This window comes from Symphalangus syndactylus, chromosome 22 (genome assembly GCF_028878055.3).
Source record: "Symphalangus syndactylus isolate Jambi chromosome 22, NHGRI_mSymSyn1-v2.1_pri, whole genome shotgun sequence".
Classification (NCBI taxonomy): domain Eukaryota; kingdom Metazoa; phylum Chordata; class Mammalia; order Primates; family Hylobatidae; genus Symphalangus; species Symphalangus syndactylus.
This window is the reverse complement of record NC_072444.2, coordinates 22,225,673-22,247,119: the sequence shown is the minus strand read 5'-3', so window position 1 is coordinate 22,247,119 and position 21,447 is coordinate 22,225,673. Positions and strand designations below refer to the sequence as shown.

The window sequence follows — 21,447 nt, the reverse complement described above, 5'->3', positions numbered from 1 at the left end:
AAACAAAAAATAAGAAAAAGGCCTAGAACCAGAGGACGGTTCCAGCACACAGAGGTTCTCAGCCACCCATTATCAGGGAATTTCCACAAGACTGGGTGGCGGCTCCCACCTCCCCTGGCAGCCCACAAGGTCATTAACTCAGCACATCTGGCCGTGGCTTCCTCCTCCTATGCAACTGGGGCCCCAGCAGCCAGGAGGACACAGGGCAGAGCTGCTTGGGCTCCCCCCTCATCTTCTACCTCTCCCCATCTTCCCACCCCCTTCCCGAGAGCTAAGGCCTCTAAGTAGCCTCCTCCTTCATCCTTTGCCCGTCTCCTCCCACAGTTCTTCATAATCCAAGGAGTGATGGAGAGGAAATCTCAGCCTGGTGCCCTCCTCTTGGCCTTGACACCTCTCTGGGTGAATCCCACAGAGCCTCCATGGTTGATTCTCTAGCATCTGCAGAGACAGCGGAGAGTCTAGTTCAACTACCAGGACTGTGTCCTTGCCACTCAAATCACAGGTCTGCTGAGACCAACAACCCAACCCCTCACTCAAGAGCAGCAACCTCACCACTCCAACCTCTTCCTGACTCACAACAGTCTCGCTTACGTTGGGAGCTTTTCTCCAATAACAACAATAAAAACTTCCATCTATCTATCTATCTATCTATCTATCTACCTACTTATTTATTTGATACACAGTCTTGTTCTGTTGCCCAGGCTGGAGTGTAGTGGTGTGATCTTGGCTCACTGCAACCTCTGTCTCCCGGGTTCAAATGATTCTCCTGCCCCAGCCTCCCGAGTGGCTGGGATTACAGGTGCCTGCCACCACGCCCAGCTAATTTTTGTATTTTTAGTAGAGACAAGTAGCTGGGATTACAGGCACCCGCCACCACGCCCAGCTAATTTTTGTATTTTTAGTAGAGACAAGTAGCTGGGATTACAGGCACTTGCCACCACGCCCGGCTAATTTTTGTATTTTTAGTAGAGACAGGGTTTCACCATGTTGGCCAGGCTGGTCTCGAACTCCTGACTTCAACTGATTCACCCACCTCGGCCTCCCAAAGTGCTGCGATTACAGACATGAGCCACTCTGCCCAGCCTAAAGCTTCTTTTTAGAGAGCAACTTTTCATGAGCCAAGCATTGCTTTCTGCATTTCACAGACATCTACTTGGTCACGGCTATTACTAACCCATTTTACAGATGAGGAAGTTGAAGCTCCAAAAGGTTAACTAACTCACCCAAGGGCCCACGGTCAGCAACCAGCAGAGCCGGGATGTGAACCCAGGCAGCTCAACCACAGGACCATGCACTTCAGCACCAAGCTGGGCTGCCTCATATATGCATGACTCAACATGTAAGTACCAGCACTATGAATGGTGACCAGTATTAGCTAAAAGGTGATATAAGGTGAAATAAACACTGATGCTTCTGACAGGACAATATCATACTCCCAATTAGTGCAAATTTTTAAACTTTGAATTACATTGAATTAAAAAAAAAAAAATTCTGGCTGGGCACCGTGGCTCATGCCTGTAATCCCAGCACTTTGGGAGGCCGAGGCAGGTGGATCACCTGAGCTCAGGAGTTCGAGACCAGCCTGGCCAATATGGTGGAACCTTGTCTCTACTAAAAATATAAAAATTAGCTGGGTGTTGTGGTACATGCCTGTAATCCCAGCTACTTGGGAAGCTGAGGCAGGAGAATTGCTTGAATCCAGGAGGCAAAGGTTGCAGTGAGCCAAGATTGTACCACTGCACTCCAGCCTAGGTGACAGAAAGACTCCATCTCAAAAAGAAAAAAAAAACAAACCCAAAACAAAACAAAACAAAAAAACATTCTCCTTTCTGGTCAAATAAAGGGTCAGTAGGTCAATAGCGCCATCCAAATCAGTCCCAGGTGTAAGGGTCCAACAATACCACCCATAAGAGAACCCGAAAACATCAGAGTGTGTCTGTCTGTGCCTGGGGCTGCACTGACTCAGCCACTGTTCCCAGCCCCGCAGGCTGCACAGGGCCTGGAATACCAGCCTCCAAGCAAAGCCCCCTGGTGCACAGAGGGCTGGCCAGACAGATGGCTTATCAGGTGTTCCTGCCTACCAGGGGTGACAAAGGAATGCTTTCCTACCGAGTACAAAGAGACAGCAGCTGTCAGGGGGCCACTGACTAACAAGCTCATCTGTTGCTATCGGGGCCCTCTGATGTGGGACAGCCCAAGGGCCGGCTGGGCCAGGCTCTGCAGGTTGCAGAGCAGCAGAGAATCTGGGGCGGCCCTCAAGGCTCTGAATTCTAATTGGATTTTCCGAGAAATGGCTTTGTCCAGTTTGCAGGGAGGATTGCCGATTTACAAACTGACGGCCACCAGCCTCTCCCGGGACCCTGTAACTAGATTTTCCAAGGCTGTGACTCAGCCTCTGGTCTTGTCCTTCCATTTTGAACCCTGACCTTCTCCAGGGGGCTGATCTATCTGCTGCGGCTGGCTGGACTCTCCTGCTGGGGTTGAGGGAGGGGTGTCAAGGGTCAGGACATTTCACAGTGTCAGTAACTGGAACCCTATCCACCCCAATCAGCTGGGGATGGGTGAGCCACCCTCAGAGGTGGGCTTTAGGAAAAGCTAGACCAGTAGCCTTTCACTGTCACCTAGGTAAGGATTCCCACTGGTCCCTGCCCTGTGGAGATGCGTAGGGACCTGGAGTGTGGGAAGCAAGAAGGGGGGCTGTGAAACAAAGCCACGCCTTTGTGGGAAGCGAGTGGTGAAGAGGATGGGCTCCGGGTTCAAGTACCAGCTCTGCCCCCTCACTAGCTGTCAACTTCGGGCCAGCACCTAATCTCCCTGAGCCCCATTTCCTCTTTGACGTGGAAACGGGAGAGAATGGGTGTAAGTGCTTAGTGCAGTGTCTGGCGTGGGAAGAAAGATGATGAGGGTGATGTATTTGAATTAATCAATGCATTTTTCATTCCCAGTTTTGTCTATTGTCCCAGCATCCTAAAATTCAGGCAGCTGTTAGCTTACTGCCTCCAGGAAGGGGTGAACAGCAGGAAAAGGGAATCAGAGAGTCCTGGTTTTTGATTTTCAACAGTCTAGAAGTGGAGGAGAAACAGAAAGGACTGGTGTAGGTAGACGATGGAACAGATGTGGCACTGCGGGGAAGGGGACACAGACACCAGACCGGCAAGGCTTAGCCTCTTGAGATCAAATAAAAGTTCCCGTATCAGGAGGAAGAGGTCTGAAAGCAAGCAAGGCAAACCAAGAATGAGGTCCCTGGGCCGTGTCCCACGGTGACCCATTCCTGTGTGGGGCCCGGGGTGGGCATAGGAGGCAGCAAGACCCTAGACAGAAGGGCCATCCCTCTGCAGGTGGGTCTGAGATAGCACGGCAACGTTTCTCCGCAAGGAGCAGGAGGAGAAAAATGATCCCCAGAGACCCCAAATGGGACAGAAGTGAGGAAAAGTGAGGGCTGCCACCTCAAGCTTCCATGTTGCCAGGTAGGTTTTGTAAAAGAGTGAATCTACGCTGGGCATGGTGGCTCACGCCTGTAATCCCAGCACTTTGGGAGGCCGAGCCTGGTGGATCACAAGGTCAGGAATTCAAGACAAGCCTGACCAACATGGTGAAACCCCATTTTGTACTAATAATACAAAAATTAGCTGGGTGTGGTGGCACGTGCCTGTAGTCCCAGCTACTCAGGAGGCTGCAGCAGGAGAATCGCTTGAACCCAGGAGGCAGTGGTTGCAGTGAGCTGAAATCGTGCCACTGCACTCCAGCCTGGGCGACAGAGCGAGACTCCATCTCAAAACAAAACAAAAAAAGAGTGAATCCAGCCAAATGAAGGGGTCAGAAATGATGGGGACTGTGATGAACCCACAAGGAGGCGTGCCCAGGTTCAAGGGGCAGCTGCCACACAGTGAGGTCCAGCTGATTGCTGTCCCAGGGGACGTGTGCAAAGAGGACTAGCCCAGATATCTACACTCGTATGTGAAAATGCCGCATGTCAAATATTGGCAAGTAGTGATTTAAAATACTCTATGGGCCAAACAAAACACACGAGATCTGCATTTGAATTGCAGGACACCAGGAAGTGGCTTGTCTTCCTGCCAGGTTTCCGTCGGGCACAGCAGGGTGTTGGGTTTGGGGTGAAGGACAGCTTGGCAGGGGCTTGCACAGACCGAAGGCCGGCAGCCAGCCTGGGAACAGGGACCAGGTGTCCCCCTAGGGGGGCCTTTGGCACTGCATAAGGCCCTCAGAACTTAGATGCCTTTCCAGCCAAAGGGGGAGGGGAACATTTCCACCACCTGGCAGAATGGAGGCTTATAAGATAAATTAGACTGAGTCATGGAAAACTAGTTCCATTTCCTGCCAGCTTCATTTGTGGTCTGAGTCTCAAACGTCCTCTGGTAATTTGGGGAATTTAACTTTTTCAACACTGCACATGCTTTTGATAATTTTTTGCCCATCTCCCTATGTATGATTTATTATGTGGGTTAAAAGTCTTTATTTTAAAGTAATTACAGATACAAAGGAAATTGAAAAAGTTATATAGGGAGATCTTCTGTGCCCTTCACCCAGCCTCCCCCAGTGGTAACATCTTGTATAGCTATAGTGCAATATCACAGCCAGGAAACTGACATTGGTATAATCCACAGAGCTTATTCTATAACATTGGTTTCATGCTTCACCCATATTCATGTGTGTGTCATGCTATGCAGTTTTATCATTTGTGCAGATCACATTCCTGTGTGTGTGTGATTCTATACAGTTTTATCATTTGTGTAGGTTTGTGTAATCAGCACCACAATCAAAACACAGAACTGGGCCAGGTGTGGTGGCTCACGCCTGTAATCCCAGCACTTTGGGAGACCAAGGTGGGAGGACCACTAGAGTTCAGGAGTTCAAGACCAGCCTGGCCAACATGGCAAAACTCTGTCTCTACTAAAAATACAAAAATTAGCTGGGCATGGTGGCAGACGCCTGTAATCCCAGCTACTCAGGAGGCTGAGACATAAGAATCACTTGAATCCAGGAGGCAGAGTTTGCAGTGAGTCGAGATTGCACCACTGCACTCCAGCTTGGGGGATAGAGCAAGACTCTGTCCCCGTCCCTGCCAAAAAACAACACAAAACTAAGGAGAGAATATGGAGAAAAGGGAACCCTCATACACTGTTGGTAGGAATGTAAATTAGTATAGCCACAATGGAGAACAGTTTGCAGGTTCCTCAAAAAACTAAAATTAGAGCTACCACATGATCCAGCAATTCCGCTCCTAGGTATATACACAAACGAAAGGAAATCAGTTGATTATCTGCACTCACTTGTTTTTTGAGGCACTATTCACAATAGCCAAGATTTAGAATCAACCTCAGTGTCCATCAACAGATTAATGGATAAAGAACATGCGGTACATATACACAATGGAGTACTACTCAGCCATAAAAGAGGATGATATCCTGGCCTTTGCCTGTTTTTGGATGGAATTGGAAGTCATTATGTTAAGTGAAATAAGTGAGGCACAGAAAGACAAACTTCACCTGTTCTCACTCATTTGTGGGAGCTAAAAATTAAAACAATTGAACTCACAGAGACAGAGGGTAGAATGATGGTTACCAGAGACTGGGCTGGGTAATGGGGAGTGAAGGGGAAGTGGGGTGGGTAATGGGTATAAAAATATAGTTAGAACGAATAAGATGAATGATTAAGATCGAGTATTTGATAGCACAACAGCGTGACTACAGTCAACAATAATTTATAGTACATTTTAAAATAACTAAAAGATTAGAATTAGAATGTTCATAACACAAAGAAATGATGCATGCTTGAGGTAGAGACCCCATTTACCATGTGATTATTACACATGGTATGCATGTATCAACATATCTCACGTACCCCATAAATATATACACCTATTATATAACCATAAAATTAAAAATAAGACATTTTTTAAAAATACAGAACTGCTCCATCAACCTGAGCTTCCTCAGGTGACCACACTGTGGCCACCTTCATCCCCAACCCCTGGCAATGTTCATCTATATAACTTGTTTATTTCAAAAATATTATATAAACGGAATCAGAGAGTATGTAACCTTTTGAGATTGGTGTTTTTTTACTTAGCATAATTCCCTTCAAATCCATCCAGGTTGTTGCACATATCAATGATTTGGGGGATTTGTTATGTTTTTTGAGACAGAGTCTTGCTCTGTTGCCCAGGCTGGAGTGGAGCGGCATGATCTCAGCTCACTGCAACCTCTGCCTCCCAGGCTCAAGCGATTCTCAAGCCTCAGCCTCTCAAGAAGCTGGGATTACAGGTGTGCACCACCACGCCCAGCTAATTTTTTTGTATTTTTAGTAGAGATGGGGTTTTGCCACGTTGGCCAGGCTGGTCTCGAACTCCTGACCTCAAGTCATCCACCCTCCTCCACCTCCCAAAGCATTGGGATTACAGGCATGAGCCACCCTGCCCGGCTGATTTGGGGTTTTTTTTCCTGTGTAGTATTCCATGGTATAGATGCACCACAGTTTAACCATTTACCATTGAAAGACATTTGGTTTGTTCCCAGTTTTTGGCTAGTATGAATCTTTATGATTTATAAAATTAATTTAGAAAATGTCAGCTAGTGGCTGTTGTTTTCTGAGTTTGAATGGGGTGCAATATTTCCTGTGACCCCTCAGTCATGGAAGTTCTTAGACTTTTTCATTTGAACCCTGCAGAAGCCCTGGGTGTGGGGGAGGCAGAGCAGAGATAGAGTTATTCAGTCAACCCAGAGTTATTCAGTCAACCCATCTGTACTGAGTACTTTCTATGTGCCCTGCACTATTCTAGGTATTGGGGGTACTGCAGCGAACAAAACAAATGAAAATCCCTCTCCTCATTTATTATTCCCCAATACACATATAGGGAAACTGAAGCTCAGAAAAGCTATATGATTTGCTCAAAATCACACAAGAAGGAAGTGATGGAACTGGAGCTTGAACCTAGGTCTTCTGACCTCAAGGCCACCGATTTTCTGACTAAATTTTGCTTTCTATCCTCCTGGACATCAATTCCAGAGCAAAAGCCATATGCCGGGGATCCTGTGTTCAATGTTTTAAGTAACAGTTCTTTTGTTTGGTTGGTTGGTTTTTATTTTTTAGGCAGGGTCTCACTCTATCACCCAGGCTGGAGTGCAGTGGCGCCATCTCAGCTCGCTACAGCCTCAACCTCCCAACTTCAAGCCATCCTCTCACCTCAGTTTCCCAAGTAGCTGGGACTACAGGCACCTGCTACCACACCCAGCTAGTTTTTGTATTTTTTGTAGAGACTAGGTTTCACCATGCCCATGCTGGTCTTCAATCCCTGGCCTCAAGTGATCTGCCTGCCTCAGCCCCCCAAAGTGCTGGGATTACAGGCGTGAGCCACTGCACCCAGCTAAGCAACCATTATTAACTGGGGCTGATTCCTCTGCCATCAGGGGAAACAGTTGGCAATGTCTGGAGACATTTTGTCACAGCTGGGGAAAGGGGTGCTACTGGCATCTGGAGAGTAGAGCCAGGGAAGCTGTTTGGCATCCTGCAATGCACCAGACAGTCTCCCACGACAAAGAATTGCCCACCCGAATATCAATAGTGCCAAAACTGCAAAACTCTAATCTAAAGATCTCAAAGAGTTACAACAAAGACAACTGCTACCCAGACAACATTGTGTAATACTGAATTTCCACCCAAGTACACACAGTGACAGGTAGGGTAAGAGCAGGTACACTGTTGGTTGAGGGCTTACGGTCGTTATGAAGTAGGTACAAAGAACCATCCACTCTGCTATGTCAATACTGGGAGGCTTTTCTGCAGGGGAGGGGATTGGGACAGATTGGATGGTAGGAAGGACAGACTGGTGGGCTGCTCACAAGAGGATGCAGAAAGGGCAGGAGGAATATCGTGACCTCCGCTCTATGATTCTGCCTCATCTGTTTCTCCTAAAGAACCCTGGTAACCTCCTTCCTTTGTGTAGAAATGAGTAAGAAAGCAGAGCAGGACATACAAAGCCCTTTGAGAAACAGCAGGGAAACCAGAAGGACCTTCAGTCACATCCTAAATGTGCAAGAAACACAACTTCCACTCTCAAAACTAGATTGAATTTCAAGTCCCCATTTGGCTGGTGGAAAGACATCTAGCCATAATTAATCAGGGCCTCCCTACCTCTTGCCCTGGGTTGTGTCCAGATTTGTTTTGGGGGTAGAGGAGGCTCAGAAAGTGCCAAGTCCTGGAGAGGGGGCAGCATCTGGTGTCCCCTGACACCTGCTGTGTTGGCCTCACTTCCATCTTCCTGATGGCAGATGCAGCTGCCTAGGCCTCCTGGAAGTCTCTGTGCCTGGCTTCTTTCTCCTCCTCTCAGCTTCTTCCTCCCTCCGCTTGGGCACACAGGAGATGTTGGCAGAGCTTGGTAAACCTCTGCAAGTTTGTGTCACCCCTCTGCCAATTACTGCCTCTCCCACTGCATCTGTGCCTTGGGAGGGGAAGAGCAGGCGCTCTCCTGAGCTTTCCCGCAAGCCACACTTATGAAGCTAGTGTGGGACCACTGCTTGGGTGCCACCCACCTCCCTAGCCCCACATCATCGTGGCTCATCCACTCTCCTTAGATCCTCTGCCCAGACCCCTGGTCCAGGGCACTTGACCTCATCTCGATCATGGGGAAATGACTTTTGCATCTTGCTCAGTCTTCCAGATGTCTTGTTAATGATACAAATTTTATTCCTAGAAGCCTCTGGGACTTCTACTTTTGACACTCAAAGCCCAGGCTCTTGTAATGCCAAAGTATTGGTTCTTGAAACTCAAAAGCATCTCTGCTTTTCTGCTGGATGAGGCTTCCCCTAAAGGAAGAAGAGCCACCATCTGGGAAGAACAGAAGGGAGGAAAAATGACTTACATCAAGTGAAATATTATCACACTACAGCAGCATGGCGGAGTACGTGGGCAACCAAGACCACGGCAGGTGTGGAAGGTACCGTCATTGCTTCTCCCTTTGGGCCCCTCTGTCCCCATGGACCCATTCTCCAAACTTGGATCCATTCTCCAAACCTGGATCAAGGAGTCCCATCTGAAGGGTGTCACAAGCAACCAGTTCTATGAGAGCCAGGGTAGAGAAGCTGCGAGAACGCAGCCTCCAGGCAGCCTGGTTCCATGCCCAGACCCCAGCTTTGCCAGCTCGGTGTTCATGGTCAGGTCATTTAACCTCTCTGTTTCAGTTTTCCCGTCTGTGAAAAGGGGAAATATAGTACCTTCCTCATGTGGTGACGAACCTGATCAAATGCAGCAGGCCTTATACAGTGTGTAGCAGAGTGCCTGGCTCTGGTCAGCACTGTATGACGGTTGGCTGCTACTATTGTTGTCACTGGCTTATCCAAGGGGTGAGTGGATTTCCTTGGAATCCCATCACACAGGGCCCTTGGGCAGTTAGTTAACTAGCAGAGGGTCAAGACACCCATGCCTGGCCTCTGGCATTACTCCTCGGCTGCTTGTCAAAGCTTCAAAGGGACTCTCTTAGCGTCCTTTTATTGCAAGAAACAGAAACTCATTAGGAAAGGAAATTCCTGGGAAAAACAGAACTGGAGGGTCAGCAGTAATCCAGGTTGCTTCTTTCTCCTGCTTCTTCTGCAGTTGGCTTTCCTGCTTCAGTGTGTGCCAGTCTGACGTGGCAGGTTCCCTGGGCTTGAGGCTACCTGCTGCAGGGACCTGCTGGGGGCCTCTGACAGCCACTGGCATCCTTTCTGTTGTCAAAGCCTCCATTTGGTTCAGGTGTCTTCCCCAACCCCCAGGTGACTCCAGGTGAATCCTGAGAGTCTACGCCCATTTTGAGGGTCCTTGGCAGTGACAGGCATATGACCCAGTTCCGGCAAAGGAGGTATCAAGGAAGTTTACTGGGAGCTTCTGGGAAAGGTTTCATCGCTGGCTGATGAAAAAGAGACCCACGGGAAGATGAGAGAGCATGGAGCCCGAGGGATGATGAGTAATGAGGCTGAGCTCATGAGAAGGGCCCACTCCCTTAGGAAGTCCCACATGTCCTTGCAGAGAAGGCTGGACTGCATGAGGGGACAAGGGGGATCCACTGAATTGCTGACTTTACAATATAGACAATGGATTAAAGGGGGAGGGTTTGGGAGCAGGACACCAGTTAGGAAGCAGCCAGATGAACTGCAATCATGCTGAGGCTTAGAGGGAAGTTTCTACAAGCTGGAACACAAGAGGAGATGGGGTGATAAGGAGGTAGAATTGCTGGCTGGCTGTTCTCAGGTGTCTCAAGAACTTGTACCCTAATGCTATGATGTCCTCAGAAGCTCCATTCTGGGCTGTCTACACAGGTTCAGTTACACTGGTAACTCAGATAGAAACACATTTCCAGAATCAACATTTTTCAGCAAATGGGACAAAATTGTTTTACTTAAACTAATGGTTCAACTATCCAATTTTGCTTTGCGCTACGTGAGCACAATTTGTCTGCCACATAGACCTGATTCAACCTTCAGTGGGGCTTGGCCAGTATATCACCAGTGAAACCTACATGCAAGACACATCCCTTCCCGGTGACTAATGTGCACCGTTTCAGGAAAAGGCCAGGTTGAAAGTGCACATACGTGATTTACTGCTGACTTTGGCAAGAGTCATACAGCAGAGACATTGCTCAGCTCCTCACAGGTTTAGAAATGAACCCACATTAAGAGTAAGTGGGCGCTGGGTGCGGTGGCTGACACCTGTGGTCCTAGCACTTTGGGAGGCCAAGGCAGGCGCATCACTTAAGCCCAGGATTTTGAGACCAGCCTGGGTAACGGAGCAAGACCCTCATCTCTACAAAAAAATTTTAAAATTAGCCAAGTGTGGTGGCACACGCCTGTAGTCCCAGCTACTCAGGAGGCTGAGATGGAAGAATCACTTGAGTCCAGGAAGTGGAGGCTGCAGAAGGCAGAGATTATACCATTGCACCCCAGCCTGGGTGACAGAGAAAGATCCTGTCTCAAAAAAAAAGTCAGTGGGAAGAGAGACTGACCTGCTCAGAACCACGCAAGGGTAAAGAGTGACAGATGGCAGAGAACACAGCAAGCAAGGGAGGATACAGGGACAGATAATAAGAGGATATGCTCCTGGTGGACAATACAGGTGGTTCCCAGCCAACTTTAACACATTCTCCCTGAAAAATAAAATTACCTCCCCAACACACACACACACGCACACGCACACACACACACACACCCCTCAGTTTCTAAGGGTAACCTGTTTGGTTTGATTCCTCCCACAGTCTTTCTGCACATAATCAAATATATATATGTGTGTCTACATCTTTTTAAAAAGCCATTTGTGAGCCAGGCATGGTGGCTCATGCCTGTAATCCCAGCACTTTTGGAGGCTGAGGCGGGTGGAACACTTGAGGTCAGGAGTTCAAGACCAGCCTGGCCAACATGGTGAAACCACGTCTCTACTAAAAATACAAAAAATTAGCTGGGCGTGGTGGCGCATGCCTGTAATCCCAGCTACTCGAGAGGCTGAGGCAGGAAAATTGCTTGAACCCAGGAGTCGGAGGTTGCAGTGAACTGAAATAGCACCACTGCACTCCAGCCTAGGTGACAGACACTCTGTCTCAAAAAAAATTAAAAATAAAAAAAAGTGGTTTGTGTAGTATCATCATATTTAGTGCCTTTCTCAGTGAATGATACAACTTGGACATTCTTCCATGTCAGATAGCTCTACCTCATTCTTTCTGGTGACTTCATAGTGTGCCAGCATGAGTCTATGCCACAATGTACTTAGCATAGCTCCTAGTGCTGGGCATTGAGGTTGGTGACCATTTTTCACTGTTACAATTAATCAGCAATGAACACCCTTGGACGTTCTGTTCCTGAGCACATGTGTGAGTTGTTCTGCATGATGATCTATTTCCAGAAGCTGATTTTCCAGCCTCACTTTCATGGATGTGCCTGGAAAGTCAGTAGCATGACAGACTGGGGTCTTGGTCACTGACCAGGAACGGTTGAATATTTTAAAACACTGTCATTATTTACCCATTCAGCCAGAAAGAATAAAAATATAATGCCACGGGAATTCTCAGAACAGCACCCTCTCCTCTTTGAATTCAGGCTTTCAGAACTAGACAGGCTAATGCTCCCAACAACTCATGTTCAGGCCACACTGGGTACTTTGTCACATATTAGTTCACCTGATCCCCAAGTTGGTCCTGGAAAATAGGTATTATTAGCATAGAAATGCTAATAATTTTTTTTGACACATGAGGAAACTGAGGCTCAGAGAGGACAAGACATCTGCCCAAGGTCACACAACTCACAAATGGCAGAGGATTCAGAAACCAAAGACAAAGGAGATGGAATCCTGCCCTCTTTCTAAATCCATGGTGTAGGCTAGATCATGGTGCCTCTTCAGAAGTTTACAGTGGACAGTAGCCAAAAAAGCAGGTGAAGTGAACATCTGCCTAGGTGACTGAGTTGGTAGGATGTATTAGTTTCCTCCCACTGCTGTGACAAATTGTCCCAAACTTCATGGCTTAGAACAACACAATGAACTATCTTCTTACAGTTCTGGAGGTCAGCTGTCCAAAACAGATCTGCAAATGCCTTCCCACCTCCAAATCATAAGGCAGATCCAAACTTGCCTTTTTGTGGATGCCAAGAGCTCCTTCTGGATGCTCTGTCTGAGACTCCATTCCTTTTCTTTTCTAGCTCCTAGAGGCTGCCCACATTCCTTGGCTATTGACCCTTGTCCAGCAACTGTATCATTCTGATCTCTACTTCTATCATCACGTCTCCCTCTCTAACTCTGACCCTCCCGCTTCCCTCTTGTAGGAAACTTTTTGACAACATTGGATCCACCAGGAAAATCAAGGATAACCTCCCTGTCCCAACATCCTTAACTTGACTCCCTCTGCAAAGTCCCTTTTGCCATGTAAAGTAACCAGTTCTGGGGATCAGGTTGTGAACATCTTTGGGCAGCCATTATTCTGCCTATCACAGAAGGGGGTTCCTAGCTTAGTGATTTAGAGCAAGGGCCCTGCAAAGACCCCAGATTCAAATACTTTGTCACTTGCTAGCAGATCCAGGTACCTAACTTCTCTGAGCCTTAACAGCCTCACCTGAAAAACTAGAATAATAGAATCTTCCTTCTAGGGCTGTTTTGAGAACCAAATAGCACAATGTATGCAGTGCACGTGAAACACAGGGTTCAATAAATGGTAGGGAAGATTCAGGGAAACTAACCACGTAGAGGGAGAGGGCCCTGGAGGAGAGGAGGATAAGGAGAGACGTGTTTCCTTTGGTAGCTTCTTCAGTTTTGCCTGGGCCTCAGCTTTGCCTGAGAATTTCGTCAGTCTCTCCCCAGATCAGCCAGGGTGAGCCTGCTTAAATGGAACATTCTGAAGATGATATCCTGCGATAAACAAGACCTGCCCAGTTGGGTCTGCAACAGAGTGGGGCGGGTCTGGGATGATCCTGGCATGGAAAAGTACAGCAGCTCTTTGCCTTCAGATTAGGAGCTGGGACAGCTGTTCTGACATGATCACCCCCCGCCCCCACCCCCGGCCTCTCCAAAGTCCATCTTGCAGACTCAAATGAAAACCAGATTCCTGGTCTTATCTGAGAGCTACGTGACTGTTTCCTGTCACTCCTTTGGAGCCTGGGAAGGTCCCCACATGCATTGTCTAAACTGGGATGAATACACACAGCTCTTAAATGGGAGCATATTAACATAGGTACCTGCCTACACAAAGGGTTCTCCCCATTGACTAAAATCATGGGTTATTATTTGGGGCTTTCATCCACCCAACAAATATTTGTTCAGCATTTGCAGGTGGCCAGGCAAGGTGAACCTTCTCTCAGGGTGGAGAGTATGGGCAGAGAGGAGGAATTATGCTATGGGAGGGAGAGCAGAAGCTCTGGAGTGGATCAACTTGGGTCTAGATCCTGATACTTCCCAGCTGTGTTTTCATTAGGCAAAACGACCTCACCTCCTTAAGCCTCAGCTTTCTCTTCTATAAAGTGGGCATAACCAATAATAACCACCTCCCAGGTTATGAGGATTAAATGAGATGGTTCAGGGGATGTGGGTGGTAACCCCGCGCCTGGTTCATAGCAAGGATGTGAGGAATAGCAGTTGCTGTTATAGACACGGAGACTGTTTCCCCAAATGCCTTCCCACCCCAAATCATAAGGCAGACCCAAACTTGCCTTTTTGTGGACGCCAAGGTTCTGTCGAGCTGTTAGGGTGCAAGAAGCCAGAATGGCGGGGCGGGGGGAGAAATGCCCGCACGTTACAACTCTGCAGGTATACACACGTGGACACCATATGTACCCATGAATTCCGCCTTTGGAAGTGAACTTGATTGCAGCCTATTTTCGTCTGGAGGCGGTGGATTCCCGCTAGGAGTCGCCTTCAGTCCTCAGCTCGATCCTGTGACGCCTGCCAGCTGCCTATCGGCTTCTCAGTGTTTGAACTTCAAAGGGCTGGACGCTCACCCAAGAAGGGGACCCCGGCATGACCTCTCTCGGAATTCAAAAAAATCTAAGGTTGACAGAGGGAATGGGAGGTGGCTCTTCCCTCTGTGTTTAGAATCCACGTTTTTTGGCGGTCTGACTGAAACCAGCCCACCCTAGTTCGGGCACCAGAGCAACGCGGTTCCGAGGGCAAATCTCCAAGGGGCGGAGGCAGAGCCGCGGGTAAGAGGCGTCCGCGCCGACTTCGGGTTTGCACTCCCCGGAGCCAGGACTCGGCGGCAGCTCGGGGCCTCTATGGATCCGAGCAGAGACTGGCTGCCCGCCTGCCACTCGCAGGCTGGGAGAACGCCAGCCGGTGCCTCGCCGGGAAAGTTCTCGGCAAAGCTGGGGATGAGCCCTCAGCAGGGCAGGCTTCCGGTGCAGCGCGCCCAGATCCATTGCCCGCGCGCAAGAACCCGGAATGAGCCCCACCTGGGCCGGGACTCAAGCGTGCGATCCCGAGGGCGCCCTGGGGACCAGGCATCGGGTGGGGACCCTGGCCGAGGGCGTGAGCTGACTCGGTTTTTAAAAACTGGCTTTCTCCTTCCCTACTTGTGCCCGTCACTCGCCTCGCTGGGAACCAGCCCAGGGCAGAAGGGGGAGAGGGAGGCGGCGGCCTCCCCGGGAAGGAGGAGAGGCGAGTGTCCCGCCAGATAAAGGCAGGGCGGCTGGCGGAGCTGTGCCTCGGCGTCTGCGCCTGGTGTGGGTGGGAAGCGGGTCTCCCAGCTCCACTTAAACCCCTAAAACCTGGGACTTCTGGCTTGAGACATTCCCCGACCACCACCCGTCACACGCGCGCGCGCGCACACGCATGCACACCGATTCTCTGGGCCCTAGGGAGGAGGGGGGATCAGGGCTCTATTTTCTCCCGACCCCCTCTTATACAACTCGGCTGGCAAGGGTTGGGGAGAACTTAGGTCCAGCCTCCGGCACACACAGCGCGCTCCAGCGGCCTACGCTGGGGAGTGGGTGCCCGCCCCGCTCAGCTGCTATACCTCGCCTCGGGCCCAGGGGTGGTGCCGAGGGCCGGGAGGGAGGGTCGGCCGGTGGGCGGTGCTTCTCCGGGCTGGAGGCCGCTCCCGGCCGGCACCGCCCTCCGCTTCCCGCGGTCCCTCCCTCCCGCACGCCGGCGCTCCTAGGCCGCGCTTCCTGCGTCCCCAACCCGGTCCCCGAGAGGGCAGTGCGCCCTCTCCACCACCGCGTTCCCTCGGCTGAGAATCCCCCGAACCCCAGCCCAGAGATCGCGGCGCCCCCCGAGGAGGCCGCCCGGGTGGGGCGCGGGGGTCGCGAAGCCCCCAGCCCCGGGCCGCCCAGCCGAGACGGAGCCGGACCCGCCGCCTCCCGGGTAAGTCTGAGCCGCCGCGCCTTGCGCCCGCCGCTTCCCGCGGAGCGCTGTGGGTTCCCCTCAGGGCTGGGTAAGGGGGCCGAGGTCCGTCTGTCCGCCGAGCGCTTCCCGCCTGGAGTCGACCACCAGGAGGACTCCGCACCCCGCACCCTCTGCGGCCGCGCCCCGCCGGTACGGGACACTCCCGCCTCCCGGGCACTGCGCCTGGCCAGCTGGCCTCGGCTGGGGAAGGCAGCTGGCCTTGGGGGCCCCCTGTTGGCGGGGACAGGTGCTCTCCGCCCGGCGGGCTTCGAACCCTTGGCTTCGCCAGAAGCGCTTTCAGCGCGTGGTTAGGAGGAGAACTTCCCAGTAGGTCCCAGGAAACCACCTTGGCCCTTTGCTCGCACATCCCTTACTCTGTGGAAGTCGGGGCCTTTGAGGGACTTAGATTCGTGCGTGTGTGTGTGTCGCTCTACAAGCAAACACGGGGGTAAAGAATCGGGCGTGAGCAAAGTGGATTGAAACTCGAGTCCTTTCCTGAGCGCATCGGTTTCTTCATCTGTGAAATTGACATGATAACGTCCCAGGGTGCGGCGGGGCGTTCATGCCCAGCACCCAGCAAGCACTCAGCGGTAAGTTAGGTTACCGGGTCTAGGGGAGGGCAGAGTACAAATCAGATCTCAAATCAGCGCACAAACTGGGGGCGCTTGGCCGGCGCGCCTGGTCTGCATTACAGGATAATGGTCTCTTTCCCAACCGGGGTCGGGGCGAGAGACCTGGCCCCTCCCCCACGGTTTCCCCAAGGAGCAGCCCGTGGGGTGCCCTGCGCAGCGCTCCGAGGTGCCTGTGACGGTGCATGGGACTGCAGGTCCTTCCCAACGGCAGGGGAGGTCTGGCTGCTGGGAACCCGGGCGCTGCCGGAGTGGGGTGGGCGGGGACGAGGTGGGCGGGGCCGGGACCCGAACAGGCGGAGGTAAGTCAGCTGGTGGAAGGATTGCCCCTCTAGGACAGGCCGGCTTCCGGCTTTCGTTTTGAATGGGTTACCTGGAGAACAGCTTGTCTAGGGAACTGTTGGCCCTGGGACCGTGAACAGCTTTCACACCCCAGAAACCTGTCACATGAGGATCCTGACCTATTGGGACAGAGCCCCTGCCCCTCCAAATATCTCACTCCACCAGTTGAGAGGTACCCCCAGACTGGGAGAAAAGGCCAAAGAAAGAGAGACGAGGCTAGTGGTGAACCTGTTCCTCATGGCTTCGGAGCTGACAGCTCTCTGATGGGGTGTCTGGGGCCTGCCCCAGTGACCCAGAGCCGAGGAGCCTCAGGGAGCCCCCAGCCTAGTGAGGGAGTCAGGGATACTCATGACAAATGTTGCAGAATTTGCGATACAGTCAGGCCACACCACTTGCTGGCTGTGTGACCTGACCTCTCTGAGCCTCAGTTTCTTCATCTGTAAAATGGGATGATGATCTCCAAGGGCGAGGTGGGGTATTTATGCCTAGCACATGAAGTACTCTATAGTAAGTTACGTCACAGGGCTTAGATGAGAACAGAAGAAAGGAAATAACTCAGGAGGTCCTGCTAAGAAAAGAGTATTGGAATATTAATCAGGGAACTGGAGTCCCCCCAGGGAACAGGGGAGGAAGGGTGTCTGGGCAGACGGAACAGCACAGGCAAAGGCACGGAGACGGGAGTGTGCCTGGGGTGTGCTGGGCTGGGGAAGGTGCTCAGGCAGTGGAGGGTGTGGAAAAGTAAAGGGAATGGAGGGTCTGGAGTGAGCTGGACTGGACAGGTAGGGGCTTTCTTGGAATCATTCAACATACGTTGGCTGAGCACCTTCTGTGGGCCAGGCACTGTTCTAGGTGCTCAACGAAGATGAACAACATGGAGAAAGACGTCCCTTTCATTCAAGTTCTCTAAGCAGGGAAGTCGTCTGATCCCATCCATATGTTAAGAAGATAATCCTGGCTGCCTGGAAGTTGGCGAGGATCCTAGAGAAGACTCCTAGGAGAGAGAGGCTGGCCTGTGGGTTGGTGGGGGCAGTGGGAATGAATGGGGGAGCTGGATGGGAGGCCCATACAGGAAGCGGAGAGTAATGTGTGGCCTTCACTCATGACTGTTGGTCAAGGGTAAGATTCTGGGGTTCTACATGAGGCCCAAACTGCCAGCCTGGTCTTCTGCCAGAGAGAAGTAGTGAGTGAGTGTCTGGAATATTGGCAGGACCCAAGCCCCTCCAGCTGCGACTCTCTGGCTCTCTGGCTCCAGATGTCACGAGCCTGGGAATTTGTCTGTCTGCCTGAGGGATGGGAAAGCTGGAGGCAGAGGCCAGCTGGAGCTTCTGGGGCTCCCGTTTTAATAGGTTGTGTTTCTGGTCAATGTTCCTCCCTCCCTCTGCAGGCCTGGCTGTAAACCCCTCAGACTTCTTGGGCTGGAAGAGGCCAGAGTGTGAGGAGCTTTAGTGTGGATTCTCTTCCCTCAGCCCCATATTAAGATGGGAGGCATGCAAAAGAGAAGCATTGTCTCCCTTGGTGCTGGGAAAGTTTCAGAAGCTCAGGTGCCTTCTGACTTGGGATGTGGTATGGGGGCTGCTGACTTTTGCTTTTACTTTTGTTTCTGCTCTGAAGCTTGGAGGAATCCTCCTCTTGCAGTGAAAGCTATGAGAATATCCTTCTTCATGAAGTCTCCCTTTGCTTGGAGGGAAAAGGAAGGTCCTAGAATGTCTCAGGTGGAGGGGGACCTTCAGGTTATCAGAGACATCATTCTCATTTGACCAACAAAACTCAGAGAGGGGATGGGACTTACCCAAGGACACACAGCAGTTCAGCAGCAGAACTGGGACTGCAACCCAGCCCTCCTGACTCCCTTCTAGGGTCCTTTGCGTTAACCCAGGAGGCCTGGCCACATTCGGGACCAAGACTATTTTGGGCCCCAGGTTTCTCAACCTCTCAGTCTTTCAAGCAGCTTCACAGAGTTGAGCTCCTCCCCAGCCTGGACAGGTGGCACAGCCTCCCCTGCCAATGTTTTATTCTCCCGTCCCCTGGATTGAGCCCTCGCTGCCATGGCCACCCCTCCTGGGAGCTCTTGCTCCTGAGAAAGAAACAGGCCATTTGTTTGGAAGAAACAAGCCACCTGTTTGGTTTCCCAGTACCAGGCCGCACAGCCCTGTGCCTCCCAGACAGCCCCAAGATGCTGACCAGAGATAGCCCTCTGAGGGTCTCTGCTGAGCTCCCCTGACCTTCGACTCCTCCCCTCAGCTCCTGTCTCAAGACTGACGGTTGGTCCTCACCTTCTTCTATCTGTGGTGTTTACTTGGGCGGAGCAACCTAAAGTCTCCACATTCTCTCTTGCCCTGGATTTATCAGACTTAGCAGCCCTTAAACCTGAATGCTGGTAGCTTTAGATCTTAGAATATCAGGGCCAGAGGGATCTTAGCCATCAGAAAATCCACTCTGCTTATTTGACAACTGGGGAGAGGAGATTTGCCTGAGATCACAGCCAGGACCAGAACCCGAGTTTCCAGAGTTTGTTTCGAATGATTTTGAGGATGATTCTTGAAAAACAAAACAGAGCACTCTCCCCCTCCAAGATTCCCTTTCTCTCTGCACTTCACACTACCAGGTGTTTTTGTGGCATCCGTGGTGACATGGTCAGGATGAGTAAGGGCCGAGGGTCCTGAAAGATGAGGCGTGCACATTGAGGAGTGTGTCTGCGCATCTCCAGGTCCTGTCTGTTCAAACTGGCATTAACACCACGGCATGAGCTAGTGAGTGCATTTATCTGGCACTCCCTTAGCCAGACTTGATAATGTGTCTTTGGATGGCAGGCTTTTAAAGTTGTTTTCGTCCACAGATTACAAAAGAAGTACGTGTTCCTTGTAAAAACGAGCAGATGACATCGTGAAGGCTGGTGACCACTGTCAATATTATGGTGTTTTATTCAGGTTTTTGTTTGCTGAGCTGTTTCATGTCCTGGTTTGTTGTTGTTGGTTTTGAAAAAATAGAGACAAGGTCTCTGTGTGTTGCCCAGGTTAGTCTTGAACTCCTGGGCTCAAGTGATCCTCCCACCTCAGCCTCCCAAAGTGCTGGGATTACAGGCAAGAGCCACTATGCCCAGCCATATCCTGGTTCTTCAATTCGTCATTACAGTGCCTGTTATCTTCATGTGATAATGTGAGTGACTTCACGCAGGATCTAACCTGTGGGTCTCATGTGCTTCCACCCCTTGATGGCTAGCAGGTATTCCCTTGGCCAAAACCCTGTGACGCTGTGCAAAGTGCAAAGATATTTCCAATTCACCACTGTGGGAGTCCAGAGGGCCATTTTTCTGCATCAGTGTGGGGTTTGGGAAAGCAATTCTCTCTGAACTCTTAGAAATGGAAGCCATGGGCCATCTGGGCGTGATGGGTGTGACCCAAATTCACACAGAGGGAGGGAGAGAGCTTTGTTTCTTCTTTTATGTGTTTATTTATTTTTGCTGTGTTTGTTTTAACCCATCCAAGTGCTGCCACCCCACCATCACTGCCCCTTGCCCCAAATCTCCCTGGGATTAGGCATGGGGTTAGGCAAGCACAGATCTCTAGAAAAAATCAGTATTTGGCATGCTGTCTCCAAACCCTGGCTCTTGCAGAGTAGGTGTTTCAATAGCAAAGATGTGCAGAGAATTTGTTTCCTAGTCGGGTGGTTCATGTAGGACACCCCACCCTGGGGACAGGATGGGGTGGGGTCTCTGTCTCTGTCTACCAGGATCACAGCTTTGTTAATGCCATAAATCGTCAGTACTGGAAGTACTCGTATCTTGGAGATTTTCTAAGCTCATGTTTACAGACTGTGGACAGCCACTTATTAGTGGATTTTAGCATCGTTGAGTGGTTTTCTACTGGCTTTTAAAAAGTGAAGTAGAAGACAGTGGACTAGAAAATAGAATGCATTTCCTGTCGCGAGAAATATTCCTTAGTAAAACTTTCAGTTATCTGTTTGTGGATGTGCACTGAGTCACTAGGTAAAAACGTATCTCCTACTGCATGGTAAGAACCTTGGGCAATGTAGCTCCGGTTCACTGGTTTTTATACTGTGATCCTGGGAAACCTTAGATGGGTCCTAGAAGCAACTCAGGGGTTTGCAGGGACACAGCTGAGTGGTGGAGGCAGGGCCGACAGGAAGGAAGCTCGGCTTATGCTAAGGATACAAAACATCCACTTTTAAAACTCTGTGACTTTAAAAATAAAACAGAAAGTTGGAAGCCATTGTTCGTCTAGCCTCAATTCTTAGAAGAAGAAGCTGAGGCCACAAAACAGAGAGGCTGGGGCCTTTGCTGCGGGGGGAGGTGGCACTCAGGCCTCACATTGAGGAGAATCTGCAAATGTGAACCCTTGTTGACCCCTCCACAAATGAGAGACTCAAAACACACGTTCACGGTGCAGCCTGTGACCCCTATAGGCCACACTGTTGTGTGCACTAGGAATTCATGTTTATCCTAAAGCCTGTCACTCTCGTGCCAACAACCCAATTTATATCGCTGAGATGCACAAAGCATTAATTTTTTCAATACCACATTTCAAGCAAAGAAGAGTTAATAACCCTGTTCTGGCATTTCTTTTTTTTGTTTTGTTTTGTTTTGTTTTTTGAGACAGAGTCTCGCTCTGTT

At 50.5% G+C, this 21,447-nt stretch overlaps 1 protein-coding gene and 1 pseudogene across 4 annotated transcripts in view; one reads left to right on the top strand and one right to left on the bottom strand.

Moving 5' to 3' along the window:
- The window catches only part of LOC129472611 (uncharacterized), a 55,922-nt pseudogene extending 41,630 nt beyond the window's left edge, over window positions 1-14,292 (bottom strand).
- Window positions 14,293-14,444: 152 nt separating this feature from the next.
- Window positions 14,445-21,447, top strand: part of TMEM51 (transmembrane protein 51) — a 70,100-nt gene continuing 63,097 nt past the window's right edge. Inside the window, exon 1 of one of the 4 annotated variants that reach the window (XM_055262437.1) lies at window positions 14,445-14,663. The gene's annotated coding sequence lies outside the window, so the exon portion shown is untranslated. Of the gene's footprint in view, window positions 14,664-15,365; window positions 15,826-16,113; window positions 16,437-21,447 lie in introns of those variants that run through there. The other 3 variants (XM_055262439.2, XM_055262436.2, XM_055262438.2) reach the window with 3 other exon arrangements.